We start from the raw sequence: 16,429 nt of genomic DNA on the forward strand, positions 1-16,429 counted from the left end.
CTAATCCTCCGCCTTGTGGCGCCGGCACACTGGGTTCTAGTTCTGGTTGGGGCGCCGGATTCTGTCCCAGCTGCCCCTCTTCCAGGCCAGCTCTCTGCTGTGGCCCAGGAGTGCAGTGGAGGATGGCCCAAGTCCTTGGGCCCTGCACCCGCATGGGATACCAGGAAAAGCACCTGGCTCCTGGCTTCAGATCAGCACGATGCGCCGGCCGCAGCGCGCGGGCCGTGGCGGCCATTGGAGGGTGAACCAACGGCAAAAGAAAACCTTTCTCTCTGTCTCTCTCACTGTCCACTCTGCCTGTCAAAAAATAAAAAAATAAAAAAAATAAAAAAGATTTATTTGAAAGGCAGAGTTAGGGGAAGACAGAGAGATGGAGATGGAGATGGAAGAGATAGAGATAATGGAGATGGAGAGGGTGGATCTTCTATCCTCTTGTTCAGTTCTCAAATGGGTGCAACAGCCAGGGCTGCACTAGGTTGAAGCTGGGAGCCTGGAACTCCATGCAGGTCTCCCACATGGGTGACAGGGGCCCAAGCACTTGGGCCATCTTCTGCTGGTTTTTCCCGGGCCATAGCAGAGAGCTGGATGGGAAGTGGAGCAGTAGGACTTGAACTGGTGCCTGTGTGGGAGCCGGCACTGTAGAAGTGGCTTTACCTGCTATGCTACAATGGCGGTCCAAGCTTGTTTCTTCTTAAAAAGCCAAAATCAGTGACCTCTGTGGCTACAAGTAGTACCTTCTCAGACTATATTGTACTTGAGAAATTAAACCGTAAATTATAATTAGAATGAAAACTATACACTGATTCTTATAATAGACTCTATTTGGTGAAATAGATCAACTAGACATTGTGTGTGAGGTAATTGTGTAGTTGATGTTATTAATGTGAGTTTAATACTTTGCATCATATTTTCTTGTATTATCTACTGCTGCCTTTTACTTACTTTCAAGCTTGCATCTGTTGTAGCCAGGAGATGTTATCACCCTGACTACAAATGGTGCTTACCCCTTACTATTGTAATAGGTCACTGGTTGGTTCTGTTTGAGCTTGTCTGAAATAAATACTGTTACTGCTGAAAATGTTATCTTTATACTGTATTTAAAACTGTACTCCTGAGTCTTTCCAGTTTATAAGGCCCACTTGGGTGGGGTCTCCAAAAATCTTACTCAGTGACCTTATGGTGATATTCATCAGTGCAGATTTTAGGATCTATTCTTAAGACCAAATAAAAAATAAATTGGCTAACCTCACATTATAGCTGGTCTTGATTAGCACAGATGTAACCATTGTAAAGCTGTGATCTGGAAACCAGAAAATAACCAGCTGATGAATATGTGGGCAAATTGGAAGCCTTGTGCACTGTTGGTGGCAATGTAAAATGGTGTGGTTGCTTTGGAAAACAGTATGGTGATTCCTCAAAAAGTTAAACATGAAATTGCTATATGACCCAGGAATCCTATTTTTGAGTATATTCAAAAAAGAATTAAAGCAGGGTCTCGGATTATTATACACCCATATCATAGCAGTATCATTCGTAAAAGCCAAAGGGTGGATATAACCCACATTTCCATCAGCAGATACAAAATGTGGTCTGCACATACAGTGCAATATTAGCCTAAAAAGAAAGGAAATTTGACATAGACCACAACATATATAAGACTGTTTCATAATATAACCTATTTTTAAAGATGACTTATTGATTTGAAAGAGAGGGAGAAACACAGAGAGAGAGAGTGATATCTTCCATTCGCTGGTTCACGCTCCAGATGGCCCCAATAGTCAGGGCTGGACCAGGCCAAAGCCGGGAACTAGGAGCTTCCTTTGGGTCTCCCACATGTGTGGCAGGGGCCCAAACACTTGGGCCATCTTCTGCTGCTTCTCCCAGTCACATGGGAGAGCTGGATTTGAAATAGAACAGCCAGGACATGAACTGACACACATGGGATGCCGTGTGGCAGGTGGCAGCTTTACCTGCTCCACCACAACGCTGGCCCTAATATACATGAAGCTTTTTGGCTCATTTGTAAATTCTCAAAGTTCTATATTAACCCTTTAGGTTGCTGCAAGTCAGTCCTAGAGCTGATAAACTGAAAAAGTTAGGCTGGAGTAGACTGATTTCGCTGTTGAGTATGTGAAATTGCTAGTTTGGAATCTTTGTTTGTGGTTTGTTTTCCGTAAGCTCTGGCTCCCAGCAGAATGTGGCTCTGTGCTTTGCTTTCTGTGTGACAAGGATCACTTGGCTCTGTTGAAATCAAGTGGGATGGGCTCCCTTGTGTCTGGCTCTGGTTGGGAGGGACCTCAGACTCTGCCTCTCCAGTTCAGAGGACTCAGTTGACTGTGCCTTTGCAGCTTGGAGGGGGCTTTAGGTGGAGGGCTTTTAGTGGTTTACTGCCAGGGCTGCCAGAACAGAACACCTCCAAGCAGGCAGTTTAAAACAGCGGAAGTGTCTTCCCTCTCGGTGTGCAGGCTGGAGGTCCACAGTCGAGGTGTGAGCAGGGCTTCCTCTCAGATGCCAGGTAGGATCTTCCCATGTCCCTTCCTAGCTCTGGTGGTGGTTCCCTGAGTTGCACCTGCATGACATCTACCACTGGCATCTTGTCCCTGGAGTTTTCCCTCTATGTCTGTCTGTGTCCAAATTTCTCTTTTATCAGGAAGCCAGCCATTTTGGATTAAGGGTCCGTTATGACCTCTTTTTTTTTTTTGCATAATCACCCTATTTCCAAATGAACTTGCATTTTGAGGTGTAGGGGATTTGAACTTCCACATAACTTTGGGAGACAATAATTCAAGCCACAACACTTGTGCTGTTTTTCTCTTCTGTAACATGTTTTTTTAAAAAAATTATAGTTGGTCCAATGTCAATCTTAACTAAAAAATGAAGGTAGTTTGTTTTCTTGAAGTTCGGGAATGGGTAACCCTTCAGGTAGGGAAATGATGTGTTTATGGAAACGTACTGTAAAGCAGGTTGTGAGACAAGTGAATGGGCGGCTTCACTACAGGGAAGTAGGACAGAGTCTTCGGGGCTGACTTGTTAGGAATGAGGTCACACAACCGGCTGCACCTTGCTGCATGTTGTTTTAAGTGGGCCTTCGCTGTCTGCTCCGGTAACCCTGTGGGTAATGCGTTTTCTCACTTGCCACAGTGCCATAGGCTCAGGCTTTAGAGTGGACCACTGAATTCTCTCCGCCTTAGTTTCCCCATCCGTAGGATGGAGCTTTGCCTCCCTGGCAAGGGCACAGCAAGTTGGGAGGAGATAACGTGGGCACCGTGTCTGTTGGCTCTGTGTGTGTTGTCCCCCTTCTCTTCACTGGCCACACAAGAAGTGGCTCTTGGTGGTGTAGTTGGGCTTTGGTGCTCTGCCAACAGGAACGTCTTTGCTCCTGAGATGCCAGATTTTGTCCAGGGCTCAAAAAGTAGTTGCCAGGAAGATGGCCAGAGGAGGCCTCTTGCTCCACCTAGAGGCTTTGTGGGAAGTTTCTCAGGGAAAGGGCCTCCTGCTTGATGAAGATGTGTGGATGGCTGGGAGTCCTAGGAGGCCTCACTAATGCAGTGCTATGGTGTCGTGGTGCTCCATCTGCCTCTCCCCAGGTGTTTGCATAGGCCTTGGATTTGGGACATGGGGAGTATGGGGGCAGGATCTTAATGTTTAGAAAAAGAATTTTACATAAAATTTGACTTGCCATAATTTAAAAATTAATTTTATTTTCTTTATTTGGAAGGCAGAGAGAGAGAGAGAGATCGATCAATCTTCCATAGGCTGATTAACTCCCCAGTTGCCCCCAGCAGAAAGGACTGGGCTAGGCCAAAGCTGGGAACTCAATCTGGAGTCTCATGGCTGTGGCAGGGACCCAGCACTTGAACCATCACCTACTGTCTTCCTGGGTACACAGAAGCAGTAAGCTGCATCAGAAGTGGAGCCAGGACTCAGATCTGGGGATTCTGATACAGGATATGCGTGTCCCCAAGTGTTGACTTAACCCCTACCAAACCCCTGCCCCAATTTTAAATTTTTAAGAAGTGTGCACATTATTTTATAAACAGCATAGTTTAATAAATACTCATTACCAGTATATTTGAAGCAATTTTTCCCCTTTCCAGTTACAACATCATGCATATGCTTTCTTTTGGAGGACTTTAAGATTTATTTATTTATTTGAAAGGCAGAGTTACAGAGAGGCAGAGAGAGACAGAGACAGAGATCTTCCATCTGCTGGTACACTCCCCAGATGGCTGCAGTGGCTGGAGCTGAGCCAATCCGAAGCTGGGACCCAGGAGCTTTTTCTGGGTCTCCCAAGCAGGTACAGGGGCCAGAGGACTTAGGCCATCTTCCACTGCTTTCCCAGGCTGTAGCAGGAGCTGGATTGGAAGTGGAGCAGCCAGGACTCGAACCAGCACCCCATATGGGATGCCGGCCCTGCAGGCGGTGGCTTTACCTGCTGTGCCACGCACCAGCCCCAGGACTTTATTCTTGACATGTGGACATAACACATTTTCACTCATCGGTTATTGCATGTAAAAGGCCACTTAGCTAAATCTGTTTCTGATTTTGTAATTTGGAAATGATAATAATTTTACTAATCTTAAAATGTTTATAAAGATCAATACAGAGGATTTAGATGTGTTAGTAGTTGGATTAGATAATTTCTCAGATTTATTTCAACTGTGAGTTTCTTTGATTTTTGAAAATTGGCTCACATTTAAAGATGCTAAGTTTGGACACATGCAGTACGTAACTTTGGGACCTTGTAAAATGAGTTGTATGAGGGCATTTGTTTCACATTCACAGAGCAGTGTATATGTGTGAGTGCAGGGTATCTCACTCTTATGGTCAGGAGTCGGTATTTGTGGGGCTCTAAGTGTATTGTTTTTGAGAAGGCTGGAATTGCAAACTTGTGTTCTGCTAGGCATGTTACACTGTTTGTACAGTATAAACAGATAGATCCTGAAATTGGCTGAAGAGTACCCTGCATACTCATGGCCTTCAGATGGACAGTGTATTTTGCAAAGTGTGGTGTCTGTGTTGAGATATCACTGTCTGGTACGAGAAGGAAGCATAGAGAACAGGGTATAAAAATCATATATTGCTGGGGCCAGCGATGTGGCATAGTGGGTAAAGCCTCCACCTGCAGTGCTGGCATCACACATGGGCACCTGTTGGAGTCTTGGCTGCTTCACTTCTGATCCAACTCTCTGCTGTGGCCTGGGAAAGCAGTAGAAAATAGCCGCAGGTCCTTGGGCCCCTGTACCTGCTTGGGAGACCTGGAAGAAGCTCCTGACTCCTGGCTTTGGATCAACCCAGCTCCAGCCATTGCGGCCATTTGTGGGGTGAACCAGTGGATGGAACGGATGGAATACTTTCTCTCTCTCTCTCTCTCTCTCTCTCTCTCTCTCTGCCTCTCTGTAGCGCTGCCTTTCAAATAAGTAAATAAATATTTTTAAAAAGCGTATATTGCTTTAAAAGAAATAATTATCTTCAAGTAGGTAACTAGAAATTTGAGAACTTAATAGAGGGACCTGAAGAGTAGATCTTGAAACAAATTTTCTTGTCTAAACCCTTCCCCCAATTTTTTTTTTAAAGTAAAATTTCACTTATGTGACTTAAGGCAAAGGAGACTCTAATACTCTTACTTTGAGGCTCTGGTTGAATATTCTCCTGTCCAGAGGTGGATGATAGGAGGCTGAGGCTGTGAAAATACCCTTGGGTTGTCCATTTTCTTGTGTGTCACTGGAGATTGTGGTATGAGATCATGAGAAGAGCCGTAGCCCTTGCTTGGGAGACCTCAGGTGAGAGCTGGGCCTGGGAGAATGCCACAGGCAGGGTCTGTGCCCCATAAATCGGTGTCACCTCTGAGCGGATGAGTAAGCGACTGAAAGAAGGCACTTTGCGTTCCTTGCAACAGTCACCACCACTTTGTTCCTTGCATCAAAGGAAAGAACAGAATGTCTAATTATAATAATCTTCTATTAATTACAATATTTTGCAGTCGTTTTCTTTTAAAAATCTATTTGAGTAACTACTAGCCTTCAGAAGCTGTTGGAAAATAGTATTTAGGCAGCAGCTGGCAGCTCCCAGTGTTGGAATCTGTAGTGCTGAGCTCGTGAGAGATTCCATTAGTTGGACATACACTTTGATGTCCTTACTGCCGCTGCAACGCATTCTTGTGAGCAGCTGTTTTGGAAGGGGACACACAGTAAGCATTTCCACACTTGTTTCAAGGATGTGGGTTTTGCTGGAGTGTTGCCTGCCATCTGGAAGGGAGAAGAGTGAGTGACTTATTCCCAGAAAGGAAGGACTTGCCGTCTCCATGTGTGTTCCCAGTGCACGTGGAGGTCCTCCCTTCATTTCCCGTTCCCTGAGAGGATAACTGACAGCTGCAGTCATTTTGGCATGTCAGAGCCTTAGCGGTGAGCTACATGGAACACAGCATTTGCAGATGTGTGCTTTCCACTGGATCTGCTCAGTGCTTCTAATTTTCAAAACAGTGTTTTTCATAGTGTCTATTGAAACAGCATTTTCGTTTAAAATTTTTTTTCAAATACTTCTCTCTTTTTTTTTAAGATAAGATTTACTTATTTATTTGACAGGCAGAATTACAGAGGAGAGATGGAGAGCGAGAGCTCTTCCATCCCCTGGTTTATTCCTCAGATGGCTGTAACAGCTGGGCGTGGGCCAGGCCAAAGTCAGGGACCAGAAGCCTCATCCGGATCTCCCACATGGGTGCAGGGGCCCAAATACTTGGGCTGTCTTCCACTGCTTTCACAGCAGGGAGGGAGGTGGATTGGAAGTGGAGAGGCCAGGACTGGAACCTGCATCTGGTTGTCGACGTCATAGGCAGCAGCTCAATCCGCTATATGCCATGAGGTGGGTCCTGAAACGGCATTTTTAAGCAAAAGAAGATTTGATGTCATCAACAAGTGAGACAAAAATGCTTCCATGTGTAAAATAACATATGAAAGTCCTCCCTTTTTCCTAAAGCACGTGAGGGTCACTGTTGTCAGGGAGCAGCCAGGTTTGTCGCTTGTGCTTTATTTTGTTTGGGTCCCAGCCAATAATTAAATACTCCATGTGTGTGTAATAGCAGGTGCACAATAGTTGGAGAGAGCAGTGGCATTAAGGGACTGGTGGAGGTAGGTGGAGTACAAGAAAATCCTCCTTAAATGAGACAGCTGGCCAGGAGATGGCTCAGCTGTAATCGGAATGGCAGCCACCTTAGCTTGAGGGTCTCCTAGGTGCAGGGCATTAATTGCTCTGCATAGTATGTATATCTCACTGAATCCTGACACCAACCCTGGGGGGAACTACTGCCCCATTTTACAGATGGGGAAACAAGCAGAGAAATGAACAACTTGCCCAGTGTCATACAGCTTAGTAAGAGATTCCAATTTAGCCAGTCTGGATCCAGAGTCATGTTCTTACAGTGTTGTGCCATCTTGGAAACACAGCTCTGGACTCTGAAGCTATTGTATTTTTAAAATTATACCGTTTGGTCCCCAAATCAGGCAAATGAAGTAAATGAAAATTATCAGTATGTTGATGACTTAAGTAGCAGGTAAGAGATTTTATGGGATTGTTAAATATTTACAGCATGACAAAGCGCCAGTGTTGCTAGACTGCCTGCAGGAATCTGTCCCTCTTAGGAGCTGGCTTGGGTAAAGGAAATGTTTTCCCCAGACATCTTCTGTAGTGTTGCGTTCTTGTATCTTTCTGTGGGACCTGCCTGCTTGCTGGCTTTTGCTGCTGCTGAGTAGGCAAACATACCTGGAGAGCGCCATGGAATAAGCTGTGCAATTCAACGTTGATTTAAGTGGAAGCTTTTTTGGTGATTCAAAAAAGGAAAAAAATACCTTCCTGTCTATATTTCCATTCCTGGCACCTAAACCCAGCCTGTTTTACTTGGGGATAGGCATGGGGATGTGGAAAACACTGAGAACAGGGGAGGTGAATGTTGCTTTGATAATCCAGTGACTTCCATGAGAAGCTATTGTGGAGAAAAGGACATTTCTTGTGGATATTGTATATATATATATATATATATATATACACACCTAAAATTCACACACTGACCTAAAATGAGTGCCTTGATGGAATAGCAGCATTTTGAGAGCTGTACCTCTTAATGTGTGATAATTAGTAGTAAAAGAGGCAATATCTCCTATCTCCAAGACTATTTTTTTTTTTTTTTTTTTTTGACAGGCAGAGTGGACAGTGAGAGAGAGAGACAGAGAGAAAGGTCTTCCTTTGCCGTTGGTTCACCCTCCAATGGCCGCCGCGGCCGGCGCTCTGTGGCCGGCGCACCGTGCTGATCCGATGGCAGGAGCCAGGCAAATTATTTAACTTTTGTTTTTGAAAGGCAGAGAGACAAATGGAGAGATTGATCTTCCATCTGCTGGTTCATTCCCCAAATGCTGGCCAAGGCTGGGCCAGGCCAAAGTTGGGAGCTTAGAAGTCAGTCTGGGTCCCCCAAATGGGTGGCAGGGACCGGATTACTTGAGTCCTCGTCTCCTGCCTCCTGGAGTGCACTTGCAGGAAGCTGGATGGAAGTGCAGTGGCCAGGACTCAGGCACTCCTTATACTCCCTATTCCAAGCAGCCACTTAACCATTGAGCCAAAAGCCTGCTCCACCAGCAAAATTCTTCTCTTCTTTTAAAAGATTTATTTACTTATTTCAAAGGCAGAGTGATGGAGGGTGGGGAGATCTCGATCTTCCATCTGCTGGGTCATTCTTCAAATGGCTGCAACGTCTGGAGCTGTTCAGGTGAAAGCCTGGAGCCAAGAACTTCATCCAGATTTCCCACATGGGTGGGAGCAGCCCCAGAACAGGCACATTAGCAGGAAGTGGAGCAGGCTGGAGACTTGAACTTGCTCTTCGATATGGGATGCCAGCATTGGAGGCAGCACCTTAGCTCACTGTACCACAACACTGGCCCTAGCAAAATTCTTAATGGCAGTTTTTGTTTCAAAATATCTCATGAGCAGCTGGACCGTATGGCTGACTGCACTTCAGCAAGTCCTTTCTTAGCTGTTCTGTCTTCCTACTTGACCAGGTATGTGACACTTACTAAAATGTAAACTTCAGGCCGGCGCCGCGGCTCACTAGGCTAATCCTCCACTTAGCGGCGCCGGCACACCGGGTTCTAGTCCCGGTCGGGGCACCGGATTCTGTCCCGGTTGCCCCTCTTCTAGGCCAGCTCTCTGCTGTGGCCAGGGAGTGCAGTGGAGGATGGCCCAAGTCCTTGGGCCCTGCACCCCATGGGAGACCAGGATAAGTACCTGGCTCCTGCCATCGGATCAGTGTGGTGCTCCGGCCGCAGCGCGCTGGCCGCTGCGGCCATTGGAGGGTGAACCAACGGCAAAGGAAGACCTTTCTCTCTGTCTCTCTCTCTCTCACTGTCCACTCTGCCTGTCAAAAAAAAAAAAAAAAAAAGTAAACTTCAGACACTCAAGAATAATGTTATAAAGATGACAAAATATTTTCTCAGTTCTTTTTCATAATTTCTAAACTAGAACTTCCTGAACATATGTGGATTCAAGATTGCTAATCTAAATCCTTATGTTGGAGTCTTCGTGAAGGGTGATAGATTATCATTCTCAGATTTATCAGTGACAGTTAACATATAATGTTCCTTTGCAAAGTATGCAAGCCTAAGAATATTCTCAAACATTGCCAAGACTTAGTAGACAAAGAATAGATGTTATTTTAGACTTCCTTTTTAGCCGATCTAAAAAAATATCTTTATAGCTATGGGTATCTTTGCGTTCACAAGACTTTGTTTTCCCCCTTTTCCCTTTTTGTTGCTTAAAAGCATTATTGTAAAATAGATTAATAGATAATTAATATTGGTAGATTAACGAAAATAGATTCATATAACATAATTAATATAATCTAAATAAGATTAACATAAAATAGATTAATATAAAAGTTATCATTCTAACCACTCTTAAATGTACAGTTCTCTGACATTAAGCACTTCAATGGTGCTGTGTAACTGTCACTGTTGCCCATTTTCAGAACTTTGTTGTTATCTCAGATAAAAACTCTGTACCCTTTACATATTCCTCACTGCCCTCTTAGATATATAAACCTCTATTGATATATACTTTGCAAATATTTTTTCCATTCTATAGATTGCCTTTTTATTTTCTTGATGATGTCTTTTGGCATGGAAGTTTTTAATTTCAAGTTCATTTTATCTAATTTTGCTTTTGTTATTCATGATTTTGGTATCATATCTAAAAGTCCATTGCCAAATCCATGGATGTGAAGATTTACTGTTTTCTTCCGATGATTCTAGCTTTTATACTTGTATCATTGATCCATCTTGAGTTAATTTTTGAATATGGTGTTAGGTGTAATGCAGAGTCATTTATTTGCATGTAGAAATCCAGGGGATTGCTGTTGAGGTACAGTGGATTAAGCCACTGCCTGTGACGCCAGTATCCCACAAGAGCACTAGTTCAAGTTCTGGCTGCTCCATGTCTAATCCAGCTCCCTGATAGTGGCTTGGGAAAACAGTGGAGGATGGCCTAAGTGCTTGGGCCCCTGCACCCAAGTGGGAGACCTGGGTGGAGTTCCAGGCTCCTGGCTTCAGCCTTGCCCAGCCCTAGCTCTTGGAGCTATTTGGGGAGTAAACTAGCAGATGGAAGATCCTCTCTTTCTCTCTCTTGCTCTTGCTCTTGCTCTTTCTTTCTCTTTCTTTCTCTCTTTCTGCCTGTAGCTTTCCCTATCAAATTAAAAAAAAAAATCAGTTGTACTGTCACCATCTGTTGAAGAGACTATTTTTTAAAAGATTTATTTATTTATTTGAAAGGCAGAGATAGAGAAAAGGAAAGAGAAAGAGAGGAGAGACAGATCTTCTATCTGCTGGCTCACTCCCCAAATGGCTGCAACAGCCAGGGCTGGGCCAGGCTGAAGCCATGAGCCAGGAGCTTCTTCCACATCTTCCCCATGGTTGCAGGGACTCAAGGACTTGGGCTATCTTCTGCTGCTTTCTCAGGTGCATTAACAGGGAGCTAGATCAGAACTGGAGCAACTGGGACTTGAATTGGCGGTACCCATATGGGATGCTGGCTGCAGACAGAGGCTTAACCTTCTACGCCACACTGCTGGCCCCCAAGAAGAGACTGTTTTCCTCCACAGAAAGGTACTAGCTTCCTTGTTGGAAATCAGTGGACTGTAGTTATATGATATTTATTTCTGGACTATTAATTGTATTCTGTTGGTCTGTTAGTCTGTCATTATGTCAGCACCATGCTCATTTGATTGCCATATCTTTGTGGGAAATTTTGGAATTGAGATATATATCCCTTCATTTTCTTACTATTTTTTTCAGGATTATTATTGTTCAGGGCCTCTTGAAATTCCATATTAATTTGAGGATTGACTTTTCCATTTCTACAGGGAAGACTTCTGGGGTTTGGCTAGAGATTGCAGTGTATAGATTGCTTTGGGTTGTATTGCCATTGTAACAGTATTAAGTTTTCTAATCCATAAGTACAGGACATCTGTCTATTTAATTAGGCCCTTTAAATTTCTTTAATGTTTTATAGTGTACATGCCTTCTACTTCCGTAGTTAAATTTATTTCTGCTATTTTATTCTTTTAGATTAAAAGGATGTTTTGGTGGATTCTTTGATAACTTTCTCTGTATCAGATCATGCCATTTGTGAATAAACTTTTACTACTTCCTTTTCAGTTGGGATGTCTTTTATTCCTTTTCCTGTTTAACTGCTCTAGTCAGAACTTTTAACATGTTGGTAATAGCGATGGTGAAGGTAGACATCCTTGTCTTTCATGTAATCTTGGGAAGGAAACTTTCAGTCATCATTGAGTTGGATGTTACTGTGGCTTTTTCCATAAACATCCTTCATCATGGTTAGGAAATTTCCTTTGATTCTTAATTTTCTTATTGCATTTATCATGAAAGTGTTAGATTTTATCAAATGCCTTGTATCGATTGAGTTGATGATACATTTTTTTCATTATGTAAGTGTGGTATATTGTTCTTACTAACTTTCATATGTTGACCATCCTTGAATTCTAGGAATAAATCTGACTTTGATCATGATGTATAATCCTTTTAATATACTGCTGCATTTAGTTTGCTCGTATTTTGTTCCGGGTTTTGCATATATTTTCTTTTTTTTTTAAAGATGTTATTTATTCATGTGAGAGGTAGAGTTACAGACAGTGAGAGGGAGAGACAGAGAGAAAGGTTTTCCATCCATTGGTTCACTCCCCAGATGGCTGCATCGGCTGGAACTGCGCCAATCCAGCTTCTTCTGGGTCTCCCACATTGGTGCAGGGGCCCAAGCACTTGGGCCATCTTCCACTGCCCTCCCAGGCCATAGCAGAGAGCTGGATCAGAAGTGGAGCAGCCAGGACTCTAACTGGCACCCATATGGGATGCCAGCGCCGCAGGTGGAGGATTAACCTGCTCCATGGCGCTGGCCCCGCATATATTTTCATAGAGGATATTGGTTTATAATTTTCTTATGATATCTTCAGTTTGGCATTAAGGTAATGCTGGTCTTATACCATGAGTTGAGAAGTGTTCTCTTCTTTGAAAGAGTTTGAGGGACTGGTGTTGTGGCATAGTGGGTAAAGCGGCTGCCTGAGGTGCCAGCATCCCTTAAGGGCAACAATTTGAATCCCAGCCGCTCCACTTCTTATCCAGCTCCCTGCTAATGCACCTGAGAGAGCAGCAGAAGATGGCCCAAGTGCTTGGGCCCTGCTCCCACGTAGGAGACCCAGAGAAAGCTCCTGGCTTTATAGGTGTGTTGGGTTCTTTCTATTTCTTCTTCGCCTTTTTTACATAGATTTTATTTATTTATTTGAGAGGTAGAGTTACAGACAGTGAGAGGGAGAAACAGAGAGAAAGGTCTTCTGTCTGTTGGTTCACTCCCCAATGGCCGCAACAGTCGGAGCTGCACTGATCGGAAGCCAGGAGCCAAGTGCTTCTTCCTGGTCTCCCCTGTGGGTGCAGGGGCCCAAGGACTTGGGCCACCTTCTACTGCTTTCCCAGGCCATAGCAGAGAGCTGGACATGGAGTAGCCAGGACATGAACCGGCCGATATGGGATGCCAGCGCCACAGGCGGAGGATTAACCTCTTACACCACAGCACCGGCCCCTCTGTTTCTTCTTGAGTCAATTTTTTGTAATTTATGTGGCTGTAGGACTTTGTCTATTTCTTATAGGTTTAAGTAATTTGTTGATGTACAATTGTTCATAGTATTCTCATAATCATCTGTTTCTTTAAGGTTGATAGTAATGTTCCCACTTTGATTTCTGATTTTAGTTACTTGCTCTTCTCTCTTTTTTTAAAGATTTATTTTTCATTTACTTGAATGGCAGAGATATAGAGAGAGGAGAAATGGAGAGAGAGAGAGAGCACGCGATCTTCTCCAAGCTCTGGTTCACTGCCCAAATGTGCCAGACCAGAGCCAGGAGCTCGGAGCCTTCTCCAGGCCTCCCAGTTGGGTGCATAGACTCAAGCACCTGGGCCATCCTCCACTGCTTTCCCAAGTGCTTTAGCAGAGAGCTGGATTGGAAGTGGAGCAGCTGGGTCTTGAACATCGCAGGCACAGCTTTACTGGCTATGCCACCACACCGGCCCCGCCCCTCTTTTTTTTTTTTTTTTAAATATTAACTTGTTTATTTTTGAAAGAATTACAGAGAGAGAGAGAGAGAGATTTTCCATCTGCCGACTCACTCCCCAAATGGTCACAATGGCCAGGGCTGGGCCAAGCTGGAGCCAGGAGCAGGATCCAGGACATTTATCTTGGTCTCCTACATGGGTACAGGGACCCAAGCACTTGGGCCATCTTCTGCTGCTTCCCCAGGCACATCAGCAGGAAACTGGATCGGAAGTGTAGGAGCCAGGACTCAAACTGGCACCCATGTGGGCTGCTGGCATCTCAGGTAGCAGCTTAACCCATTATACCACAGTGCTGGCCCCTCTTCTCTCTTTGTTCTTACTTTATGTATGTGTTTGTCAGTTTTGTTGATTTTTTCAAAGAAGCTACTTTTGGGTTCGTTGATTTTTCTCTACAGTTTTTCTATTGTCTATTTCCTTGAACTCCTTGCTAATAGCCATGTCCTTCCTTCTGATACATTTAGGTTTAGGTTTAGTTTTTAATGGTTTTTCAGGTTATATAGGTGTTTATAGTCATTAATTTCCCTCTAAATACTACTTTTGCTACATCCCATACGTTTTAATATGTTTTGTTTTCCTTTTCATTCCTCTCAAGGTATTTTTACATTTTCCTTGTGATTTCCTCTATGTCTCATTGGTTTTATCTGAGCAACAGAAGTAGGGGAGTGAGATGGAGAGGGGAAGAGAGATGAGGGGGAGAGACAGGAGTGGGAGAGAAAAAGAGAAAAGACGGGCAGAACTCCCATGTGCTGGTTTCTTCCACAAATGCCCACAATAGCTAGGACTGCTATGAGCCAGGAACTCAATCCAAGTCTCCCATTTTGGTGGCAAGTGTCCAATTGAGCTGTCACCACTGCTTTCCAGTGTCTGCATTGGCAGGAAAGCTGGAATTGGGACCTGGGAATTGAACCAGACGCTCTGATGTGGGACACAGGAGTCTTAATAGGTAGGCCAAACCCACCCCATGGGTTTTTAAAGGAGTGTTTAATTCCATACATTTGTGGATTTTCCAGAGTTTCTTCTATTCTTTATTTCTAGATGTATTTCATTGTGGTTGCAAAGTATATGTTATGTGATTTTAAAATTTATTGAGACTTATTGTGTGGTCTTAACAGGGTCTCCTTGGGAGGTTATTGTAGATAAACTTTAGATGTATATTCTGTTGTTTGTAGGATGTTCTGTGGGTCTGTTAGGGCTAGTTGGCACATGTGTTGTACAAATACTGTTTCCTGATTTATCTTCTCTTAAGTTCTATATATTATTGAATGAGATGTGTTGAATATGTTATTATAGAACTTCATTTTTCTCCTTTTACTTCTGCTTGCCTCCTAAATTTTGGGGTTCTGTATTTGGTACATTTATATTTCTAATAATTATTTTTAATCATTGATGCTTTTATTAATACATACTATCCTTTGTCTAAGTGTCAACAGCATTTAAGAAAGTTGCTTTAAAGTCTTTGTACAGTAATTACTTGTTGGCCTTTTCAGAGACATTATCTGCCCATTTTGTGTTCTTCAGTGAACTCTGCCTTGTGATTTGTTGCTGCTGCTGAACACCAGATGTGTGAAAACTGTAATGTTACTTTTCTTTTTTTTTTACGATTTTATTTATTTATTTGAGAGGTAGAGTTACAGAGGCAGAGACAGAGGGAAAGGTCTTCCATCCACTGGTTCACTCCCCAAATGGCTGCAGTGGCTGAAGCTGGGCCAGTCTGAAGGAGCCAGGAGCTTCTGGGTCTCCCACATGGGTGCAGGGGACCAAGCACTTCCATCTTCCACCGCTTTCTCAGGCCATAGCAGAGAGCTGGATCAGAAGAGGAGCAACCAGCACATGAGCATGCACTCACATGGGATGCTGGCGCCACAGGGGAGGCTTAGCCTACTGCTCCACTGCACCGGCCCTAGTGTTAGGTTTCTTGAGATCAGACTCCCATTTCTTCCACAAGGATTATTCCCATCCCTCCCTTTTAAAGGCTGTGATATCCATTTTTTATCAAGTAAGTTTTCCCAACTACTTTTTTTTTTCCAGGCAGAGTTAGACAGTGAGAGAGAGAGAGAGAGAGAGAGAAAGGTCTTCCTTTACTGTTGGTTCACCCCCCAAATGGCCGCTATGGCCGGCGCCCTGCGCCGATCCAAAGCCAGGAGCCTGTTGCTTCCTCCTGGTCTCCCATGCGGGTGCAGGGCCCAAGCACTTGGGCCATCCTCCACTGCTCTCCCGGGCCACAGCAGAGAGCTGGCCTGGAAGAGGAGCAGCCGGGACAGAATCTGGCGCCCCAACCAGGACTAGAACCTGGAGTACCGGCGCTGCAGGCGGAGGATTAGCCAAGTGAGCCGCGGCGCCGGCCTGGGCAGATTGCTTTGAATTGTAGGAGCTAAAGAAATAAACAGTATCTCTGCCAGTCTTGCAGATTGGCCTTTGCTGGGTCCTTTAGCAGTTACCACACTTGAGCTGGCCAGCATTCAGGCACAAGGTCTTAGGTGTTTTCTGAGCACGTATCCCTCCCTGGGCATGCATGTGGCTATCTGAATTCCCCACAGATATGGACGCTTTTGGTTCTCCTGATTTCCCAGGGAAACGCTCCTTGGCCTTTCCTCTTAGGCCTCAGGTGGTCTGTTGTGTGTCTCAATTGCAGTTTTTTACTTCTGCTGTCTGAGAATTTTTCATCTACCTTACAGTTTTCTTGGGCAGTCCTGTCTACTTTTTCAGTCTGGATGAATTTCAAGTTTGTACTTTGCATCAATTCTTCAGGTACCCCTTCCTGGTTAAAATAGGG

General features: G+C 44.2%; 1 protein-coding gene and 1 long non-coding RNA gene across 2 annotated transcripts in view; both read left to right on the plus strand.

Moving 5' to 3' along the window:
• Positions 1-15,867, plus strand: part of LOC127490253 (uncharacterized) — a 32,889-nt gene extending 17,022 nt beyond the window's left edge. Inside the window, exon 2 of the long non-coding RNA XR_007918095.2 lies at positions 1-15,867. This exon is cut by the window's left edge and continues 15,257 nt beyond it. This is a non-coding gene — a long non-coding RNA (uncharacterized lncRNA).
• XKR6 (XK related 6) overlaps positions 1-16,429 on the plus strand; it is a 333,364-nt gene that overhangs the window by 18,371 nt on the left and 298,564 nt on the right. The window lies entirely within an intron of this gene.

Source organism: Oryctolagus cuniculus, chromosome 2 (genome assembly GCF_964237555.1).
Source record: "Oryctolagus cuniculus chromosome 2, mOryCun1.1, whole genome shotgun sequence".
NCBI lineage: Eukaryota > Metazoa > Chordata > Mammalia > Lagomorpha > Leporidae > Oryctolagus > Oryctolagus cuniculus.